Source organism: Corvus moneduloides, chromosome 3 (assembly GCF_009650955.1).
Source record: "Corvus moneduloides isolate bCorMon1 chromosome 3, bCorMon1.pri, whole genome shotgun sequence".
In the NCBI taxonomy this organism is placed as follows: domain Eukaryota; kingdom Metazoa; phylum Chordata; class Aves; order Passeriformes; family Corvidae; genus Corvus; species Corvus moneduloides.
The window spans coordinates 119,934,670-119,955,644 of record NC_045478.1 but is presented as its reverse complement, the minus strand read 5'-3'; the positions used below and the strand labels follow the sequence as shown (position 1 = coordinate 119,955,644).

At 42.9% G+C, this 20,975-nt stretch overlaps 1 long non-coding RNA gene across 1 annotated transcript in view; it reads right to left on the bottom strand.

The window, feature by feature from the left end:
• Window positions 1-20,714, bottom strand: part of LOC116441649 — a 178,983-nt gene extending 158,269 nt beyond the window's left edge. The window contains exon 1 of the long non-coding RNA XR_004239205.1: window positions 20,546-20,714. This is a non-coding gene — a long non-coding RNA (uncharacterized LOC116441649). The remainder of the gene's footprint in view (window positions 1-20,545) is intronic.
• Between the last annotated feature and the right edge of the window lie 261 nt (window positions 20,715-20,975).

Here is a 20,975-nt window from a genome sequence, read left to right as displayed (position 1 = left end):
GGACATCCACTCCACTCCCCTCACAAGCTCTTGCCTGGTCTGTAAAAACTCTCACACGCTCAGATTTTGTTCAATTACACGAGTCAGAGTAAAGTTTAAGTTTCTGCTGGTTGGAACTTCATGGTTTGGACTTAATGAGATGTATCAGCACCAACACAGCTTTACCTTTCTTGGGAAATTCCTCCCTCATAGATGTGTGAGGCAAGTGGGTTTTAATTCAAGGTATCCGTGTCAATCCTCCAGCCTGTCTCCGTAAAATCTGACATATAAGACAACTTGCTAAAGAATAATGAGCTGAAGTCTGGTCTCTTCAAAAGTTTCTTTACTAAAGTAAGCTCACCTTTAAAATATAATCGAAAATCCCAGAATCCTATTCACAAATCATATTGAAAATTTCAGAGTGAAGAATTAGCTCTGGCTGAAATAAATTTGAAAACCAAAGTTGACAGGAAGTAAAATAATTTATGATAAACTAACTTCTTTTTCCCCCAGAGTTTGAATGATACTATTTTACTGAAAAACTGTCTGTTTAGTAAACTTCTCCATAAATATTGATGAAAATATCTATAGCCAAGAGATTGTCCATGAAGTTTCAATTTGAAAAAGTGTGTAGATTCTCATTTTGCTGACAACAATTTCAACAGGAGAAATTTCCTGGAGCATCCTGAGAAAAGCCCTGAAGTTGGTCCCATGTCCTGTTTCTGTTGGTTGTATTACAAGCTTTATCTTTTCTTTATTTTAAGCATCCCCTGTGCCTTTCCACTTTACTTTTTATTCTGATCCAGCCCTCTGCTGTCTTGACATTCAGGTGTTCTTCAAAGATCTGTCCCTGATTTCCTTGTAATCCTTACACAAAATGGACAATATGCTGAGGAAAACCGCCTTGCAAAGTTGCCAAAAGAGCAATTCCAATCTAATTAGGAGTTCGTAGTGCTTCAGTGCAAGCAGCACAAACACTGTTAATATTCACTGCAGCTGCTTTGTCAATAACTCCCAGTGAATCCTCCAATTTATCAGAAAAATCAGGAAACTATTGGATTCTATGACACTGATAGATCTATCAGTATTCATTGCCCCCATCCTCTGCAACACGAGGCACAAATGCCAATAACTCTAACAGTCCCTTAAATGCTGAAGGATCATTATTAAAGTGTGCTTGGCATCCCTGGTCATTAATTATAATCTTGTGCACATATGCAGTGTGATTGCAGGAAATAATCAGCTTTGTCTGCCAAATTGGCAACATTTAGAAACTAATTTGTTATGACATACCATCAAAGATATTTAAACAACAAACCCAAAGCTCTGCTGCACTGCGCACACTGTTAAAATATCAGACCACATCATTAAAAAATAGTTAACATATCCGAGGGGAGGTAATATTTATCCTTGAACCCTGGTTCAAGTGGAATTTCCAGAAAGAACAGTTATATCCTTTCTCCCTCGCAGTTCACAGGAGAGGGAACTCTCTCCAGAGTGAGGGGCGGGCGGGGGGAGGCAATGACTGGGATTACACCGCAGACTCGCTGTCAGTCAGGAGCTATTAAACAGCCATTGAATAAATGTTTGCCAAGAGCAAAGCTTGCCCGGGATTACCACACTATCCGGGATGCCTGCAGATTCCTTCAGAGCCTTCGGACTCATATTTATCTGTCTAATTTCTCTTACAGCCCCTGTTCCCACTCTCGGCCCCCTGCTCTGCCAGCAGAAGGGTGCGAGCACCTCCAGCCTCTCCAACCTTGCAGCCGGGGCTCAAGGAAAGGCTGTGCTGGAGGGAGGGAAGGGCTCAGCCCAAGCTCTGCCAGGACAGCCCAGGAGGAGCTGGGCTCCCAGCAAACTCCTGTGAACTTCCCCCAGCCTGCATTCCTGCTCACTGGACAGCAATTTACTCCTTGTTACTTGGTTTCTTCACATGGCCCAGGACAAGGGCAGTCCCTGCAAACCACCTGAAGGAACAGAGGGACTCCCGTAGAACCCCTTCGTGCTGCTGTCTCACAAATCCTGCTCCTGCAGGATGCAAATCCCACAGTTTGGAGTTTTCCCTGTGGGCAGCACAGGTCCTCTGAGGAGAACCAGAGAGCTACACTGCAGATTCCCTGCCACAGACAGTGCCCAAGCTTTGGTATTTGAGCTGTGGACTGGGAGAAAACCAACACTGCTGCCGCATGATTTAGGCTGGTCCTGGGAAGGGGCTAATCCTGGGAAAGGGCTAATCCTGGGAAGGGGCTAACCCTGGGAAAGGGCTAATCCCGGGACAGGGCTAATCCTGGGAAGGGGCTAATCCTGGGAAAGGACTAGGCTGTGCAACAGGTTTGCAGCAGGGAGGTGACACACCTGGGCACGCTCAGGTCTGTCAGGGGTGAGCTCTGAATCTGTGCATTGAAATTCCAAGGCTCTGGATCAGGAGCTTGCAATGGAGTGTAGGAGACTCCATATATATATATATATATATATATATTCCATATATAGGAATATTCAGGGGTTTGCCAGACTCATACGGATATCAGAGGGCGCACAAGGCTTATCGTATTATGTGCATACATAATAGGATTCCTTTGCTCAGATCTATGGTCAGACTATTAAAATATGCATCAAAATAAAACCAGAAATTAAATATTGAGCTACACTTTCATCCAGGAAACGAAGCTCCCTCCTTTTTCTTTTTCTACATAAACGAGCAGAATGATTTTAAAATGGCTAATCACTTGCGTGACATATTTTAAAGGAAACAATTGTTTCTAAATTGACATATGACTCTAGTTTTTAAGAGAGCTAAATATGATGCTTTTCTCTAGAGTAAGAAGTGAACTTGCAAATTTTTCTGCAGTCTTTTCTAACACTTTTTCCTCTACATTCTGCATCCTTCGGTGAATTTTTTTTATTGTTTATGTCCCCTCCTACAGCAAGAGTAAATCAGCCCAGTTAAAGCTGAGGATGGAGAGTCCAAGGAGAAGAGACAAGTGAAAACACTTAACCATGGAATTGCTGCTCCATTCTTACAGTAATGACTGTTTTCTCTGGGAGACAGGACTTCCACAGAACATTTTGTTTACTTTTTGTGACAATTTCTTATTCTTCTCCCATGTTTTCTCAGAATCCAGCGTTCCACATTATCGGAAGGAACAGCAGGTGAGAAATCACAGTTTTGTGCAAATCCATTTCCCCAGATTCTTAATTGCTGTCATCAGCCACTGAACCAACAATAATATCTTTTCTTTTCTTTCTCGGGGTATTTTGGAGCTTGTAACTTATTTAATAACAAAGTCTTTTAAAATGCTTGAAAAGAACTGGTATCTTTTTCATAACATAATTAATGCCACATTTCTTTACACACAGTTTGAAAACTATGGGGCCCAAGGATACTTCTGGAAAGAGGAGATAAAATGACCTCAAATCCATTGTCATGGAAGGATAAACTTCAGTCTATCAAAATGTACTTCAGACTATTAATAACTCTTACATCAATATTCTTTAAATGTTTCCATCTTTTCAAAGAAAAATGATACAAACTTCTGATTTGCACCTGAAGAATGAAGTAAATGTTTTCTACATAACTGTATAGATTTCCCAGCATTATTAGCCTTTAACCTTCCAAATGAGTAATTTATATAGCTTCAAGTTCATAAAACCTCTTCAAGAGGACACATTTTACGTTGAAAAGTTCTATTACAATGTACTCCACCAAGGCCAACAGTTAAATTACATTGAACAGAATGAATATAATTATTTTCTTTTTTTTTTCCAACTTGGATAAAAGTTATTCAGCACTTACATACAGGCCTGATACACTGGCCTTGGAAACAATGTCCTGTCAAAGAAACCTTTTGGAAAGAAGTGTCCAATGAACAGTATCTTCCCACTGGGAACCAAGCCAAATTAACACAAGTCCAACACACCTCAGCCAGGCTGAGGTGCTGCCCCTGTGCCCCAGAGTGCCAGGACAGCAGGTTTGTACCCATTTCAGTGGAGGCAACTCCCCAAATGAACTGCCTCAGGAGAAAACACAGGAGTCATGCAATCCCCATTAACTCCAGCCATCCTGGGCTCATCCTGACACTTCCTCACGATGGCGCGGAGAGGAGCTCTAAAGGCAGGGATGGCTCTGACCTTCAGAGCACAGCAACAGGGAGAGCTCCCCCTCTCAGTGCCAAGCCCAGTGGAACAGCTCCCGCAATTCCAGTGCCGAGCACAGGATGAGAAGAAGGTGCTCTGAGGAGCTGAGAAGACTGTAGGTACAAGGACAAGCTCCTCGAGTGCCCATCTCTCTCCTTGCCATCCCCATCTCTCTCCTTCGCAGTGCTTTAATCACTCCTGTCATTATTCTCTCAACACTCTCCAGTTGTCATTATCCTCTTGAATTATGGAGAGGAGAGCTGCACACAGGGAGTTTGCCAGCAGCCGTCACACAAGCACCAAAACCAGGTAAAAGAACCTCTCTCATTCTCTTGAAATTTTCTTCTACGTTCATTCAAGAATTCCATTAGCCCTTTTGGCCATGGTGTCTCCTCGGAGCTCACATCTGCCTGGTCATCCACAACAAACCCAGGGATACACGTTATATCCTGCCATTCCCCACTGAGAAATTCCTGATTAATATTCTCTTGAACTATGGTTGGAATGGGAAGTATCTCATTACCATTCTTGCTCGGAGCACATGGTCATTCTCCTGCCTAAACACAGAGCAAAAATACTGGTAATGGCAGCATCTTTATTCTGTACTTGGATGCTTCTACTTAAATATTCCCCTTTCCTAATAGTCTCATCCCTGATTGTTCCAGGATAATGGAATTCTTGAATGAATTCTTGAATTTCTTGGAGTGACATTATGAACAGTTATCACAGACATATCCTAACTTGCTCTGCTTAAATAAGGAAGAAAATTGGAACTCAGCATCCCATTCTTTTAATACTGATAATACTTATCTAGAAAGTTTATAAGGCTGTTGGGAGGGTTATTTACTTGCTGTGCCAAAGTTGATTCTCTGGAGTGCTGCATAATGGATTGCTAATGTTCTCATTGTCCTCACCACGGAGAACACTCCATTCGTTTGCAGTAGAAAAGAAACTTGTTGAACACATAAGATGGGCATTATTTACAACTTTCCAAATTCGGAAAGAGAAATCATTCTTCTCCACAAGCAAAACATTTTGCCAAAGAGACACATAAAAGGGAAATATGTTTGTTTCTCCCAAATGCTGAAGGCTTGTCTGCAGGTAAAAATACAGCACACTCTCCCTATAACTACAACTACTTTTGTACAGGCTCCAGTAACCAGCTACAGTCACACAAAATTAGCTGCTCCATTGCAGTAAGATATATAAAATGCTTGTATATTAAAAATCTAGAATTTTAAAAGTCTTTGTCTTGCTCCAGGAATCCTAATGCCTATTTCTTAGATCCTTGGGGAAATTAGGAAGCTACTGGACAAGTTAATGCTTTGAAGCTGTAATTTAAAAGGTTTTTTTTAAAAGAAAGTCTTTCTTTTAATTTTTTCTTCCCAAAGAACTTGGCATATTTTAAACAGAAAATTATAATAATAATTATGGATATATTGACCTCTTTGTACTCTTAGGCTGGCCACTCAAGTGAAGTAGATTTAACCAGCTCCCTGTAGGTTTCCGTCAGCTTCCCACGTTTCTGTGCCGTGGCACTTCTTGCATTCATCCTGCAAGTTGCCTAACGCACCTTAAGATTCGAATCACTAAGGAAACACTTTCCCAGGCCATTTTGTCACGAGCTGTGACAAACCGAACAGGCATAAACCACGCAGGCAGCCCCAGCCTGGCTGTGAACACACTGCACTTCCCTTTGGGGCCATCAGAACCCAGCCTCCAGCTGCAGTTTTCTGTGGAGATGATGCAAGGAAGGTTTAAGATTTTTAATTGCTCTGTTTAATTTTTCAATCAATAAAAATGGACAGGCCCCACCTGCAATATAATTGGCACTCTTGGTCTCACAGAGTAACTCTCTGATGCTGCTGAGGCTTTGAATGAGCCACCAGTCGTGATCCAAAGCTGTTTGATATCGGTGAAGAGCCTGAAATCAACTGTCAGGCTTTGGATCAGGCCCCAAAGATGTAATTTTGGGAAAGCTGAAGGACCACAGAGACATCAGAGTGCCACGTAACACGGAGGAATACTGATCTACACTAAACTGTGGGTTTGTAATATAAATAAATAAAAGGAACCCCCCCCTCTGCAAAATAACTAAACCCAACTATACCTGAGACACAGCTGAGCTGTCCTTAGTGTAACTTCAGAGATCAGGAGACTATCTGGCTTTGGCATTATTACAACAAAAATCAGAGGAAGTTCTGGAGAAATAACTTGAAATTTCTTATGCAACTTTTCTTTCTCTTCCTTTCAGCCAGGAAATGCTATGTTGCAGCCTATATCTGGAAATACAGCCAATGGGTGGACATACAAAAATAAGAACCAGTTCCTGTACTCTGGAATTAAGGCCATCTGCTGCAGCTTACACCTCACCTCTAAAGATCTGTCATGTTTTTCCTGGATAAACCAACACAAAAAGGAAAGAGGTGTGTGAGTGTGAGAATAGATCATGGATTTGGCACCGGTGTCAGTCTAAGTGATGCAATTGAGATGTTCCTCCACTGAAATCCTACACTAGGACTGTCAATGGCAGATAAAGAGCTCACATTACTTTCAAGAATAAGAACATAGTTCACAATAAAATACACTTTGGATTGAAAAACTGCATTTATGTCCAGGCTTAGGCACAGAGAAATCAGTTTTTTAGCACTCCATCTCTGATCTGAATGTCTGCTCTTCACACACGTCGTGCCCATTTGAGTCAAGAGACTTACCACAATGAAAGAGAAGTGTCACCCCAGAGGCTCCGCTGTGTTTATGTGTTTAAAGACAGAAGAAGAGACAAAGACTGAATGAATGTTCTTTTCTTATACCTTTCTATCCCCTCACTAACATGCATATATAACAGGTCTGTAATACCCACCAAGTTCATTTCCCAGTCCTGGCAAATGAGGCCTTTACCTTGACGTGCAGACATGCGGAGTTTGCTGCGTGCCCCACTCATGAAAGACAGAAGATAGCCACAAAATGCCTGCAGTCTTATGGGACATCCAGAATCTTTTAAAAAAGAAATATCCTTCCTAACTCCAAAGAAGTGATTTACATACAAATCTATTTCCCTAAATACCTGTTTCTTGAAAGCAGAGGCTACAATTATGGCAATGGACGCACCGTTACGTGCCTTAATCATAACAGGATTTACAGAGTGAAGCTGGAATTTAAAAGCAATCCAGACACACCTGACTGTCTACAAAGGTAATGAAGCATTACTTTTATTGTTAACACTGCTGCTAAAATGAGATGTTTGGATTCAGACCTCTACAAAACACCTATAGCTCTGTCGTGTAAACCTGGTTCACTTTAAGCAGCACTGACACAACTGTTTCTCTGCTTTGCTTGTTTTAGTCCTCCAAATGCAGAGACGAGGAACACCCCGACATTAAATGTGCTATTTCTTGATATTAATACTTTTTTTGTTCCTTGGCAGAATTTCACCCTTTTCATGTTCAATGCCAGATATAAAACTTCCCATACCTCTGCTGCTGATGAGAACAGTAACAAACAATGACAAGCTGATATGAAAGAAATTGATTTTTGCACTTCAGGACAATTCACATCACAACGCAAATCTAGAAGGTTCAAGATTTACAGTAAGAAAGTGAGTTTTGGACTCTTTAATGAATGGAAGAGAGCTATGCTTATGTTATAAATGAGAAGTTTTAATCATTATTATCACTGAAGAATAAAATGTCCCACCAATTCAAAACAGAAGTGGTGGAAGGAAGTTCTAAAATGGGATTTCCTGCGGTATCTCTCACTAACTGTTTTAAACCCTTCCTACACACACATTTACATACACCTTTATGTAACCATTCACACAGGGTAGTAACAGCTCTACAGGATCTCAGCTCCCAGTCTAAAAGTCTGTTTGGAAGAGTCTTGAGATACTGACACAAAGATGGCACAGGAAAACAGCACTCTCCCTTCCCAGGAACAGGACATTCCTCTAGGGAAGGATTTAGAAAGCAACAGTGAGAGGACTTTGTGAAGTAACTTCATGGGGCAGTGTTTGTTTAGAAAGAAAAGCTGAAAAGAAAAAGGAGCTGGTGAGTCTCTTGGTCCAGCTTGTGCTGAGCAAATGGAAGTGGCAAGTTCAGACTACGACCAGCAAAGCTGCTCACAGCAGAACACAAATACGCCTGTCAAGAAGGCAGAGAAAGCCCAGGAAAAGCTCTTACAGCTGATGGCATCAGGGAAGGACGGACATGGCAACCACATTTTATATTAAACACAACCACTGGGAGCTCAAAAGCAGATTCATTTCCTTGTGCCAGAGGGGGAACGGCAGAGCTGGGAAGCGTCGGGCCTTGCGCGAGCACCCAAACAGCAGGACACGAATTCACCTCGTGCTGCTGTGCCACCACCCCTCCATGCCCAGTAACCAAGGCAGTCCTTGAAAACACTTTTAACTTCACCTACTCTTGACTCACACCGTGCTTCAAGAATTTCCTTTAGCCAGAGCTGGTTCTCAAGGCAGACAAATCTAGAACTCCGCAGCAGCATCCCCAACACACAAACTACCTCTGCACCACTACACTCCTGAGGTATGCAGGGGTTTGCCCCGCCCTCAGGAACATCTGGATCACTCCAGCCAAAGCTTCCCAAAGCAGGAGCCTGAGGAGACAGCTGGAGCAGACAACGTGTGCTCAGGCAGTTGAGGTTTGCAAAGCTGGGAGTGACTGAGGATGGGTCAGTGCCACCCTCACTGCTCTGGCACTGCTCTGTCCCCAGCACCTGCAGGTGTCATCCACACGTGCCTGGGGCTCACAGCACTCATCGTTCCCTCCTCACTAAAAACAGGAGCAATGAGTGACCTCCAAAGCAGCAGGTAGATGTGAACAGCAGTTAAAAGTGTGTAAGAAATGAAAACATGATTTATGACTCAAATACCTGAAACAGAAGCACAAAACCTTCTGTGTTCTGTTTAAATACAGGGAGATTTCGCTGCAGTGACTGGCTAACCTGTGCCTGGACTTCTGGATCCTAAACCTTCTGTCTAATCCCATTCATTCCTATTTGTTCCTTTTGCTAATATTGGCCTTTTTAATCTCCCTTCATTTGGAAGCATCAGCCCTCCCAATACCTTTAACCACCCTCATTGCATTTTCATTGAAATCAATGGGGCTTTGCAAATTACCATTGTAGAGCTGAATCCATTATGCCCATTACAGATTTAAAAACATGATGACAAGAAGCTCATCTGCACACACAACTCCCTCTCTTCTGCTGTAAATAACTCAGCCAGATCATTTTTTAAATCCTGAAGCGCCTAAATTATAGACTAACAATATGCAAAATTTCATCTTCAAATAAGTCTATGGCTTTTTTTTGCAGCTCCGATAACACAGCACTTTTCACAGACTCAGCTGAACTGTCATAGCTTTTGTTTGTTTTGTCTTGTTTCTTGTTTAAAAATGGATAAAGGCATGTCAGGCCAATTTAATTTAAATGGGATGTTCGGAGACTGAGAAGTGAAGTGGCAGAATTTTGGTTCTACATAATGTTAATAAGGAGAATTAACAATCCAGCATCACTGCACAGCCCTTCCAAACAGGCTCTGACAAATTCGTAACCACATTAAAAACCCCATTTCCCCTCACTAGTGCCAGGCCTGTGCCAGCAGGGAGGGATTCAGCGGAGTCATCTCCATGGACGCCACCAGGCAGAGGCTGATTTCACCATGGGACACCTCTGAGGTTCTAGACTGACCTGTGGAACTTCCTCCAGGGCCTTTCTCCAGGCCAGGGGAAGGAGGGGAAGGAAGGGAAGGGAGGAAGGAAGGGGGGAAGTGAGGGGAAGGGAGGAAGGGAGGAAGGGAGGAAGGGAGGAAGGGAGGAAGGAAGGGAGGAAGGGAGGAAGGAAGGAAGGAAGGAAGGAATTCGGAAGGAAGGAAGGAAGGAAGGAAGGAAGGAAGGAAGGAAGGAAGGAAGGAAGGAAGGAAGGAAGGAAGGAAGGAAGGAAGGAAGGAAGGAAGGAAGGAATTTGGAAGGAAGGAAGGAAGGAATTCGGAATTCGGAAGGAATTCGGAAGGAATTCGGAAGGAATTCGGAAGGAAGGAAGGAAGGAATTCGGAAGGAAGGAAGGAATTCGGAAGGAAGGAAGGAAGGAAGGAATTCGGAAGGAAGGAAGGAAGGAATTCGGAAGGAAGGAATTCGGAAGGAAGGAAGGAATTCGGAAGGAAGGAAGGAAGGAAGGAATTCGGAAGGAAGGAAGGAAGGAATTCGGAAGGAAGGAATTCGGAAGGAAGGAAGGAAGGAATTCGGAAGGAATTCGGAAGGAAGGAAGGAAGGAAGGAAGGAAGGAATTCGGAAGGAAGGAAGGAATTCGGAAGGAAGGAAGGAAGGAAGGAAGGAAGGAATTCGGAAGGAAGGGAAGAAGGGAGGGAAGAAGGGAAGAAGGAAGGGCACAGAACTGTGTGGCTTCCTGACCCCACCTCAAGAAACCTCAGGAGCTGTGCATACCTTGAGCTGGTGCTGTTCTTCCAGCTGTACTTTCCCAGCTCCTCAGTGCTGTGCCAACACAGCCGAGGGTGAATGAAATTCCACAGCTGCTGTGCCCTGTGCCAGGGATTTGGGGGACTTTCTGCTGCCAAGTCTGTGGCAAAGTTTTCATTTGTGCCCGGGGGCTGGTGCGAGAAAGGGAAGAGGAGGATAAAATGCAAGTGAAACATGGGGACAGGGCAAGTGTGGGAGCACAGATGCTGTTCCCTTTTCTGTGGTGGCTCCTCCTCCCAGGGGCCATGGACACGAAGCACACACCCCACAGGCCCCAGGCCCAGGGAGGAGCCTCGTGACATGTCCTGTGAGACCACTGTCACCTGGCCAGCAGAGCCCTCCCGTGAGCAGCAAAGCAAGACGCTGTGGAAGGAATAGAGCGGTTTTCCCCAAGGAACTTTCCTCCTCCTGTGGGTGGGAATGATTTAGCCCATTGTGCAGTCTCCACCACTGTGTAATTTATATTCACTGGGGTGCCAGAACTGCAGAGTCTCCTCTAAATATAAGCAATTAACTCCCATTAGCATTAGTGGGAATCACTCAGGAGAGTATCCACCATTATTGATTATCTCGTTTTTTGTACCAACTCAAAAAAATGTACAAAGAGAAGAAAATCACATAGTTAGTGGCTTTGGCTAAGTTAAGGCAGGCAAATTAGATTCATTATCATTCTTGAGCTAAACAGTGGGGCTTATTAGAATGTAGTTCATTTACATACTTTGATCTGATGGGTGTAGATACCTAATTATACAGCAGCCAGCAACTTATTTTTGATGTTTTTTATTAATTAATATTCAGCATTATAATTAAACGTGCAGGCTGCTCTTCTGCAATTTCTTTTTTTCTTGTTGTTCTTATTTCTAACACAAAAATAACTTCGAAAACGTACCTGTGAAGTCCCTGACCAGCAACACCATGCAATGAAATGTACTCCATCACTTAGAAAAAATGTGGCTGTGAGGGCAAAACTCTATGTGGACATACCGGGATAATGATTCCTCACCCACTGGGATGGAGTAGAGGCTACAGAAGTTAGGAGATATTCAAGGTATGCACCAGTCTGCCTCTACCAGAGGTCTCTTGGTCTGAACAGCTCAGAAGCCTCCTCTGCAAAGCAGGAATTTCTGTAGGAAAAGGAATACCCATCCTGCTAAAACTCCAGGAGTGTCCTGATGATCAGGTCATTAAATACACCAGCCATGAGAACTGAATTATGTACAGATCAGTATAAAAGAAATAATGGAATAAATAGCAAGTGAAGCTCACTAAGCCTTGGAATACAAAGAACTTTTTTCCTGAGCAGACAGTGCCAAGCAAGCTGAAAAATTAATTTACTATTTGTTCCCAGTTTTGTTATGATTGGTATCTTCACAAGTCTGAGCCATTAGCATGCAAGTTCACAATTATCCTCTGAGCCTGGTAATGTCCTGTCATTCACCTCCAGGGATTTATGTCAGGATCCAACTCGGTTCCCAAGTGATCTTCCAAGCAGGACAGAATGACAGCACCATTAAAGCTCCCTCCAGCAGATGATGGTAATGATATCATTATTCCCCTGATCAGCTTGGTGATGATTGTTTGAACTTTATCAGTATTAATAGAGAAAATAATAAAGGTATTAATATTTGAAAGCTCTCTGTATTGTGTTTAGTATCGTATTATTGCTACATTTTATGGCAAGTACTTTGACATTTCAGTGAAATTCCATTTACAGTATTACCACTATAATCTACTCATTTTATAATTGCTTCTGGATACTTGTAAGGTTTAATTTCTGATTTTTCCTCTCAGTAAAGAGACCTGCGTATGAAATTAATATACAGTTATCCTCACAAATTTGCATTGTTGGCCTAGAATTGGGGGAGCTTAAAACAGCCAAAAATATTCAGTGTGACTACTGCATCAAATAAACCTTACTTGTGGGGTTCCACAGTGGCCAAGATTGCCTCTAATTCTCCAGAAATATCCTATCCATCAGAGCTCTTAAAAATATCCACAGAAAAGGGCAAGAGCTGCTGAGCAACTCAGGCTGAGATGTTCAGAAGGAACCTCAAGATGGAGAAAAATGAGTCAAACAATCTCACCGTGCTGGAAAAGAGTCAAAAAGAAGAGTAGAAAACATTCCATCCAGGAAAAGGTAGCAGGCATAATGACTCGGTTGGGATGGGGCCCATCCCACTTGGACATAACCTGGAACTAACTGATGGAGAGAAGCAGCTGCTAAAGAGCCTGGGAAATGGATTTTCTGGATCTGCTCTTTGCAGGGGCTGGGCCAGGAAGAAACGCAGAGAGGAGCAATGTAGATGGACTGACTGAAGTGTAAGTGTGGAAGACAGGAAAGGTACAGAGCACATGAACCAGAATCTGTACCTCATTTCTGGCTTGATGGTACTTTTTGAAAGCATCTAGCAAACACTTGCCCTGTACCACATGAACTTCTTCAGAGCCGTGTAGCTGCTCCTGCAGAACTACAGATTTCATTCCGGTATCTGCACCGAATTCTGAGTCGCCTCACTTCTTCTTGTAACAACTTGCACAAAGTTAATAAACTACAATTTTGTAGAGCTACAAGGCCATAGAATCTGATTGCTCAGACCCCATTCTCCTAAAGGGAAATAAAAAGAAAACTCTGGCTTTAAGGCAAACACCAGCAGTGGTCTGCCACCTCCTTAGTTTTATGAGTGAGGCATCAAAAAGGCAATGAAGTTGGGGTAACTATATCTCATTTTGAGGCTCAACTTAAGCTGGTTTCTTTGCCTTACTTCCTCAGTTCCAAAGCAGCTTGTAAATCAATGTCAGACACATCATGTGAGAGATCCTCCATGAAATGTTTACAGCACTGTGTGATACCCAGCACGACACACCACTAGAAACTACCTCTGGTATTTCATATTCCCAGGAGCTCTCCTGAGAGCCACTCCCCAGCCTTCACAGCCAAAAATGAGGTGTGAGGAGGGATGGCAGATGTGCAGGGCAAAGGGTTTAAACAACAGCCAGGTCCCTCCGTGTGTCCCTCAAGACACAGGACAGCGGTGGCTCTTGGGAGCTCTGATCACCCATGGCCACTTGTAGAGATGCTTTTACACAGAACAGACAGACAGTGTTTATAAGAAGGCCAAGGTCATTAAACAGAGCCTGGATCCAGACATCTATTTCAGACAAAGGGCTAAACCCCAACACTCAAGAAACTCTTTTGGTTTTAAGTTTTACTCTTAAAATTCTCACAGTGTAAGACATGAGATTAAGAGGTCTGTTCTAAGGATCTGCTATCCAAACAGACAGGATTCCCTTGCATTATGAAGTCACCAGGGATGGAATTAAAACTTAAAACCTCCTCTGCCATGCCTTTTTTACCTACCAGCTCATGGAAATGCCAACACCCAAGATCACAGCATCTCCTGTTTTCAGCCAGGTCTCAGCACATCACTGAACATCATTCATTCAAGTTTTGTCCCAGCCTTCAGCTTGGCCACAGATTGGTGCCTTTCTTTGCAGGCTCTGAGGGCAGGAATTGCTGACATTACCCAGGAAGTCAGCAAACAGTGCTAAGAGAGTCTCACCAGCCCAGGATCTCCTGTGGCTCTCGAGCTCCTGCCTGTACCAGGGCTAAATTTGTGCCAATGTCAGCCTGCAGTAGCAGGAGCATTAAAGGAAAGCCCCGGGCCAGCGGCTGCCTCACAATTGTATTTACAACAGCCTCACTGTCTTTGTCAGGCCTGTTCTCCATGGAATTGCATACCCACTTAAGGTTATGAATTTGATTTATCGGCAAGATTTGAGGTGAGTTTCAATCCTTGTGGAAGTAATAGAACAATGGCACGGAGCAGGAGAAGATACAGGGAAGATATATCTGCGTGGGAATTTACCACCCACGGCTTTGTCAAGGCCCTTCAGTGCTGATTTGCAGAGCTTTGCAATACACATTTCTTGTGTGGTGACTCCTGAATTAATTCAGATTTACATCATTGTGGGCAGCACAAGGAAATACTGATCTGAGCCAGCAAAACAAACACGTATTTGAACTGAGGTGTCAGGAGGCACAGACGGATTGTGCCACCTGCACTACTCATGAGGTGCTCCTTCCAGTCCACTCTACAGCATGTTCAAGCTAACTTCTGTGGGGTTATATTACAACTATATTGACTTTCCACAGCATTAATTTCATGGTGATGTTTCAAACTTCTTAAGGTTCTCTCCAGAATAGTGCTGAACTTGGGACAGAAAAAAACTGGTGGTATTTTGAGTGACTTAAAAGATGTCACCGTGAGATACCGTGTGAGCAGCTTCCCTCCAGTGCAGTGTAACACAGGCTGCATTTTCCCTTGGATCCCATGGAAGCAGCAGCCCCAGAGGTGAAGAACTGTCCCTTACAGCAGATTCCAAAATGCTGTTCATTATAAAGCTGGAATTCACTTCAAAGCTGTTTCCAGCTGACATTCCAAGTGTAGCTGAAGGCACTTTACATCCTGTTGATGTCCTTGGACCACTTGGCAAAGTCTCCCAGTTGTAGATTCCCAAAATACAATCTGCACCCAATTTTTGGATAATACTGAAATACCATCCCCAGCTACATCTTAGGGATGTTCCACTTTCCTGCCATAGACCTAAATCTTGCATTTTTCAAATCAGTGGGAGTTTTGCTTGAGGAAGAAATAAAAGATTAGGGCTGCAGAAAACACAAAGTCAGTAATTTGGCAGCCTGATTTTATAATAATCTTTGTCTAATGATTATTTAATATTGTACCAGGCTATTTAAAAGAATATTCTACAAAGTATTGGAGCTTCCTTTTCAAAGCCTGTGTAAAATGTGATTTGTAATTAGTAGCTTTAGATATGCAATGTGTGTGAGAGAATATTAGTATTCCATAAAAGCTGCTGTCAGTATAAGTTACACGGAGAAGCACAAAATAATATGAATATTTAATAGCTAAAATACTTTATTTAAAATTGATTTGCTAGATTTTATAGAAGCTCCACCTGAAGAACTTAAATTATTTTTTTCTTTGCTTTAAATTCTGTTCTGAATAAATGAGTTAGGAACTATGACCATAAATGACCTGAGCACTAAGGGAATATATTAAAATTTACTTTTAAGTACTTCAAAGCATTTCACTTTATTCACATATAGATACTGGATTTATTCACCCAGCTTGTTACAACAACTCTGGAAATTACCACTGTGAACGTTCATTAAATATTCTGATATTTACAGTAGGTGTCGATGCAGTAAATTCCACTGACTGACGGCAGCACCAACTCTGAGCTTGGAACGTGGCCCGTTCCTTAAAAAGTTCTGGTGCGTCCTGCACTGTGCATGAGAGGGGGAGAGAGCTTTTTTTGCGGGTTGTACCTTTGTTGAGAGGCCCAGCCCAAGAGCTCACCGGGCTGTGCAGCAGAGGGCACTCACACTCTACGGAACAGCCGCTCCGCACCGCTGGCCAGCCCTGTGCTCCTCTCCCCTCTGCTGCACGACAATTCCGCACCAATTTTATTCCAATTCCCTCTGAATTATTGGAAGAAAGCTAAGGGGGAAAAAACTCCCCCGATTTCTTTGCTCAGGCCTATGAAACCTCCTCACACACAACCTAAGGGTCTCAGGGACAATTCCTGTGGGTCTTAATCAGGGAGCAAAAGGTACCAGTCCTTGAAGAGCTTCCCAACAGGCAGAGAGAGCGGGATTTGGCCATCAGAGAAGCGAAGAACCAAAAATGTTTCTTAAACTGCCTGGAGCTGAGGCAAGAATCTTTTTAAGGCAGCAATAACATCAGCACTGGTTGCTCTATGATCCTGACATGCTGCTACTAAACCATGAATATTAAAAGAGTATCTAAATTAATGAGTCCTGTGTTCCCTAATGTTGTGCCATAGCTTGATTTCTCCCTTCACAAAGGAGTTTTCTCAGCATACTCCCTTTCTGACCTAAATAAAATAATTTCTGATTTTTCATCTACTTCTGGAAAGTAATGGCATGGTAAAGAATGTGATGTGTGAGCTACAGATGGCACTGAAAGAATCCAAGAAATCTAAAAATACAGTACGTTTTACAGGAGAGGTTTCATAAGGTGGCTGTCTCCTCCTTGACATCACTATTCAGCTGGCTATTGGAATGGGACTAATTTAATTAAGAGAACAGCTCAGATAAAACATTTTTTGTCAGATTCCCCGAGTCCTTATCACCTTGCTTGAGAACTCAAGCAAGTCTCCTCTGAAGCAGTCCAGTAGCAGAGCTCCCATCATACCAGCTTAGCTGAGCACAGTCACAATAGGAGCAATTGGCACAAAGGAAACTACTGAAGTTAATGTAAAGATTATCATATTATTTTTCCAATGCTGACCCAATGGTCAAGGCAATTGCTGGCAAGAAATTGTTCACTGCAGTCTTGATCTTTCACTCCTCAAAAGCTCCAGTTGAGTTTTATTTGCAGTGTTTGGTCCTGAAACCCTCACAGCTTGCCACGAGCTTATTTCATTCCTCTGCTTTCTGAAGCAAAACCAGCTATTTCTAAACAATAAACAGCAACTGGGGGTTTGGGTGCTTTTTTTTTTTTTTTTTTTTTTTTTGAGAGAGTTTTTTGTAAGAAACGTAAGCAGATTGCTGAGACCATAACATTGTTAAAATACAAACCAGGTTGTTAATTTGACTGTGCTCCAGTCTCTCCTAGCATGAAACTTGATTTCCTAATAATAAATTTCTGATCTGGTTTCAGTAGGTAATCAAATACCACAAATCCACTTTGCATTTTAAAAAGAATGGCGTATTTCATAGGAAAGAGAAAAAGCTGGAGAAGATGGGTTTGTGGCAAAACAATACAGTTCTTCAGATCCCATACAGAACCACTGTATTGCATAAAAGCTGGGGAGTGGGTGATGGGGGAGGGTGGGGACAGAAAGGGAGCCAAGGAGAAGAGGGTTAATAGAAGTTTTCCAATCTATCATTCTCAAAGTAAACACATAAACAACGAAAAAAAGCCTCTATCTGACCAAGAGAGAAGAGTGTTAGAAGGATGTAATGGAATCCCTGCAGCATTTCAAACTCTACTTCAAATCTAGGTCTCTTTCCACATCCCATGTTCATTGCTCGCAGCAAAACTGGGTTCCTTTAAAGAGCATGTCCCTTTATCATCATAGAACCAGCAGTTTCAGATTTCATACTTGTGATCTCAATAGCTGGCAGGGATTTATATTCAGAACACAACTTTGGTGTATAAAACTGGGGGGGAATCTCACACAATGTGTTTGTGTATCACCCAGCAATCTGAGGGGGGACCGGGGTATTTTAGCTGTCCCAACACTGGTTTTCAGATGTTAGGAAAAAAAGAAGAATACTAAACACACAGACAAATACAAAATTGCTTTGTGTACTGTTTGAGGAATAGTAAGGACGGGTCACCATTAACTGTTTAGTGCTTTTTGGCTGAGGGACTGTTTCCTAAGGAAATGTGCTGGCTGCAGCCTTTCAGACTCGCGTGGCAAAGCCTTCAGTGAAGAAATGCCTGGTTAATACCTCTAAGAGTGTGTGTATGCACATGCAAACACGGGCACTACTCATTTACCCTAATTAACACTCCTAACTGCAATTTCACCTGGTTTGATAGCTTGTAAGGGAGCCTGCCCAAACGTCAGTCTTCCTTGGGCACCAGTTTTTGTGCAGTCGTGTACAAGGGATTAGTGACACACTCAGGTGCACACAATGTTCTTGGGACCTGGCAGGATTAAGCTCAGAATGTTTTTCTCCTTCAAAACTCTTTAGAAGTCTGCATGGCACCTTTTGCCCTCTTTTCTCTATAAGCTATTTCCAAAAGAGACACGATGGAGTGTTCAAACCTTAGTGGTTCTTTTCTAGTGGTTCAGCTTACAAGAAGTCATCTTTGTATCCCCCTAAAAAGATAAAAAAACTCCTCCAGAATGACAGAGATGATTGAGAAATGCATATTAATAAAAACAAATATGAACCCAGTTTTCTGTTCTTTTTATTTTTTTTCCCTAATGAGGCCCATAGCCAATCTCATATAAAGATCTCTGGGAAAAATGGAAAGGTGTGACCAAAGGCATCAGATGTTGGACACGCCGTACCCCTGACCGCACAACGTAATCCCAAAGAGGAACCCTGAGCTGGCATTCCTAAGGCCAGAAGAGACACTTTGAATCATGGAGAACTTTAGGAAAGCAGTAAGATCTCCTTCAACAAAAATACTTCCACCCACATGAATCCCCCTCTTGGATATTTGGCACTGGTACACTGACTTTATCAAGATGTTACAGGAGGTAACTTAAGTTGAATGTCCTGGCTTTGCAGAGATTATTGGCATTATTTACCTTCTTTTTTTCACCTACCAGATTTTTAATTAAATTAAATTCCCCATGCATGGTTAGCTATAAAGTGCATATTACTTACCTGCATCTTCAGATCTTTTACAGTCCCATGGGTAAATCCATAATTAGTTGGTTTTGTAAAATGCATATTATTTACTTGACAGGCCATAGTGGCTCTAGAGGAACTGTCCTCATGTCTTGGTTAAGTGCATAATTAGGCAGGTTTTTTAAACCTATGTTATGTTCCCCCCCATTGAAGCCATTGCACTCCATTTGTTAAATATTCATCTTTTTTTTTTTTTTAATGTATTATTTACTCAATCGGTCAAGACAGCATGTAATTATGTATTTAGAACGTGTGCAATGCATAACCAAAAATACTCATGAAAATGTATGGAATAAATTACTTTGCACTATTAGGGCACTTTTAGGCCACCGTGTCCTCACCATTGTCTCTCAAAATACCAAGTATGTTCAGAACAACTGTTTAATGAAAGAAGTGTTCAGCCAAGCACTGCTTAACAGGATACTTGCACATTGACCTAAGCTTTTAGATTCATTTAATAAAGGCAGCATTTGTGCTATTTAGAAGCAGAGTAAAACTTGGTTTTACAGTCCTATCTCCTCAGTCCTTTGGGACAGATTCTCCCCAGGATAAAGGAGTGTTGTCCCACTGAGGAAGGCACTGGCATGTTGATCAGCAAAGCAGAGATGTCCTAAAAACCATGAACTGTGGCCTTCCAGGGGATATTTCTGACAAGCACCCATGAGGATGCTCCTGTCAGTGCAACGGAGACCTTTGAGGGTGACCATTCCCCATGGAAAAAGCCTCGCAGGAAGTCAGTATTTCTGTGTGGCTCTGTGATACTGGTTATGCACAGGCTTTGAGGACCTTATGAAGCTGAAGTTAATGGACATGAGGTTGTGAACAGTGTGATAAAATCTGGAGAAGGTTTGAAACTACCAACAAGGGTTTATATTAAATAATCAGAGAGGAGCTTGACCTCCCTGATCTTGTATCACCCTTAGTGCTGCTAACTGAAGGAAAATGATGTGATGTTTAGTGACTCGCAGGGTCACAGCTGTTCAGAAAGGGTGACTCCCGTCAGCTTCTTGATGGAAAGGGCATCTTCCTAAATTTGGTGTTCACCTACTGGGTGCAGCTAAATAAGAATTCATCCCCCCTCTCCTCCCATCTGCTCCCACCTCCCAGCCAGTCCCTCCATTTCAGACAACGCCTGTAGCTCCCCAGCGCCTGGCCAGGTGTGGAGTGAGACAGAAGCTACAATGCTTTGGGGGTGGGCACCTCCTCCAAATTACAGCTCAACACCAACAGCAACCAAAAGAACAGAATGTCCTGTGCCGTCACATGACGCAGGGCAGGCAGCAAAGTGCCAGCTTCCCTCAGAACCTCCTTCACACTCCCTGGAGTTCCCTTCTCACCCCGAGTGCTGCAGCGAGGCCAAGCTCCACCCCAAACCTGTGATGTATTGCACGAGAAACTTGCCATAAGCAGAATGTGCCTCCTTTCTGGAATCTGCTCAGGTTATGGGCACACAATCAAATGCAATCAAAGCACAGCAGCTAAACAAGTCAGCACCTGTCAGCTGGGCCTCTAAACCTACCTCTGGAAGCGCCTTTATGTTCCTCCCAGAAGCGTATTATCGGAAGGGCCGTGCAGGGAAAGATGCTGCCTTCACCCCTGGTTTGTTGGGCTGTTCATCACCCCCCTCTGATCCATGTCACCTTCACATTTCAGCTGGCAAATCCAAGTCTGGGGGTGCTCTTATTTGCTCAGCTGGGGGGGGGGGAAGAGAGAAAAAAAACCAGATAGCTTAGTTAAAATAGATCTCAAAACTGAGTGGCTACATGAGCACTGAATTGCAGAAGGACTGGTGGAATGTTCTTTTTCTCCTTGGACAAGCTGGTTAAGCTGGTTAGGGTGATAACCTCTAGCACATCAGCTGGGAGGAAATTAAGCCACTCTTGCACAGTTCTGGAACAGCTCCAGCCCACCCTGGCTGCAAAGGAAAACATGCAGCCTTAAATCCCAGA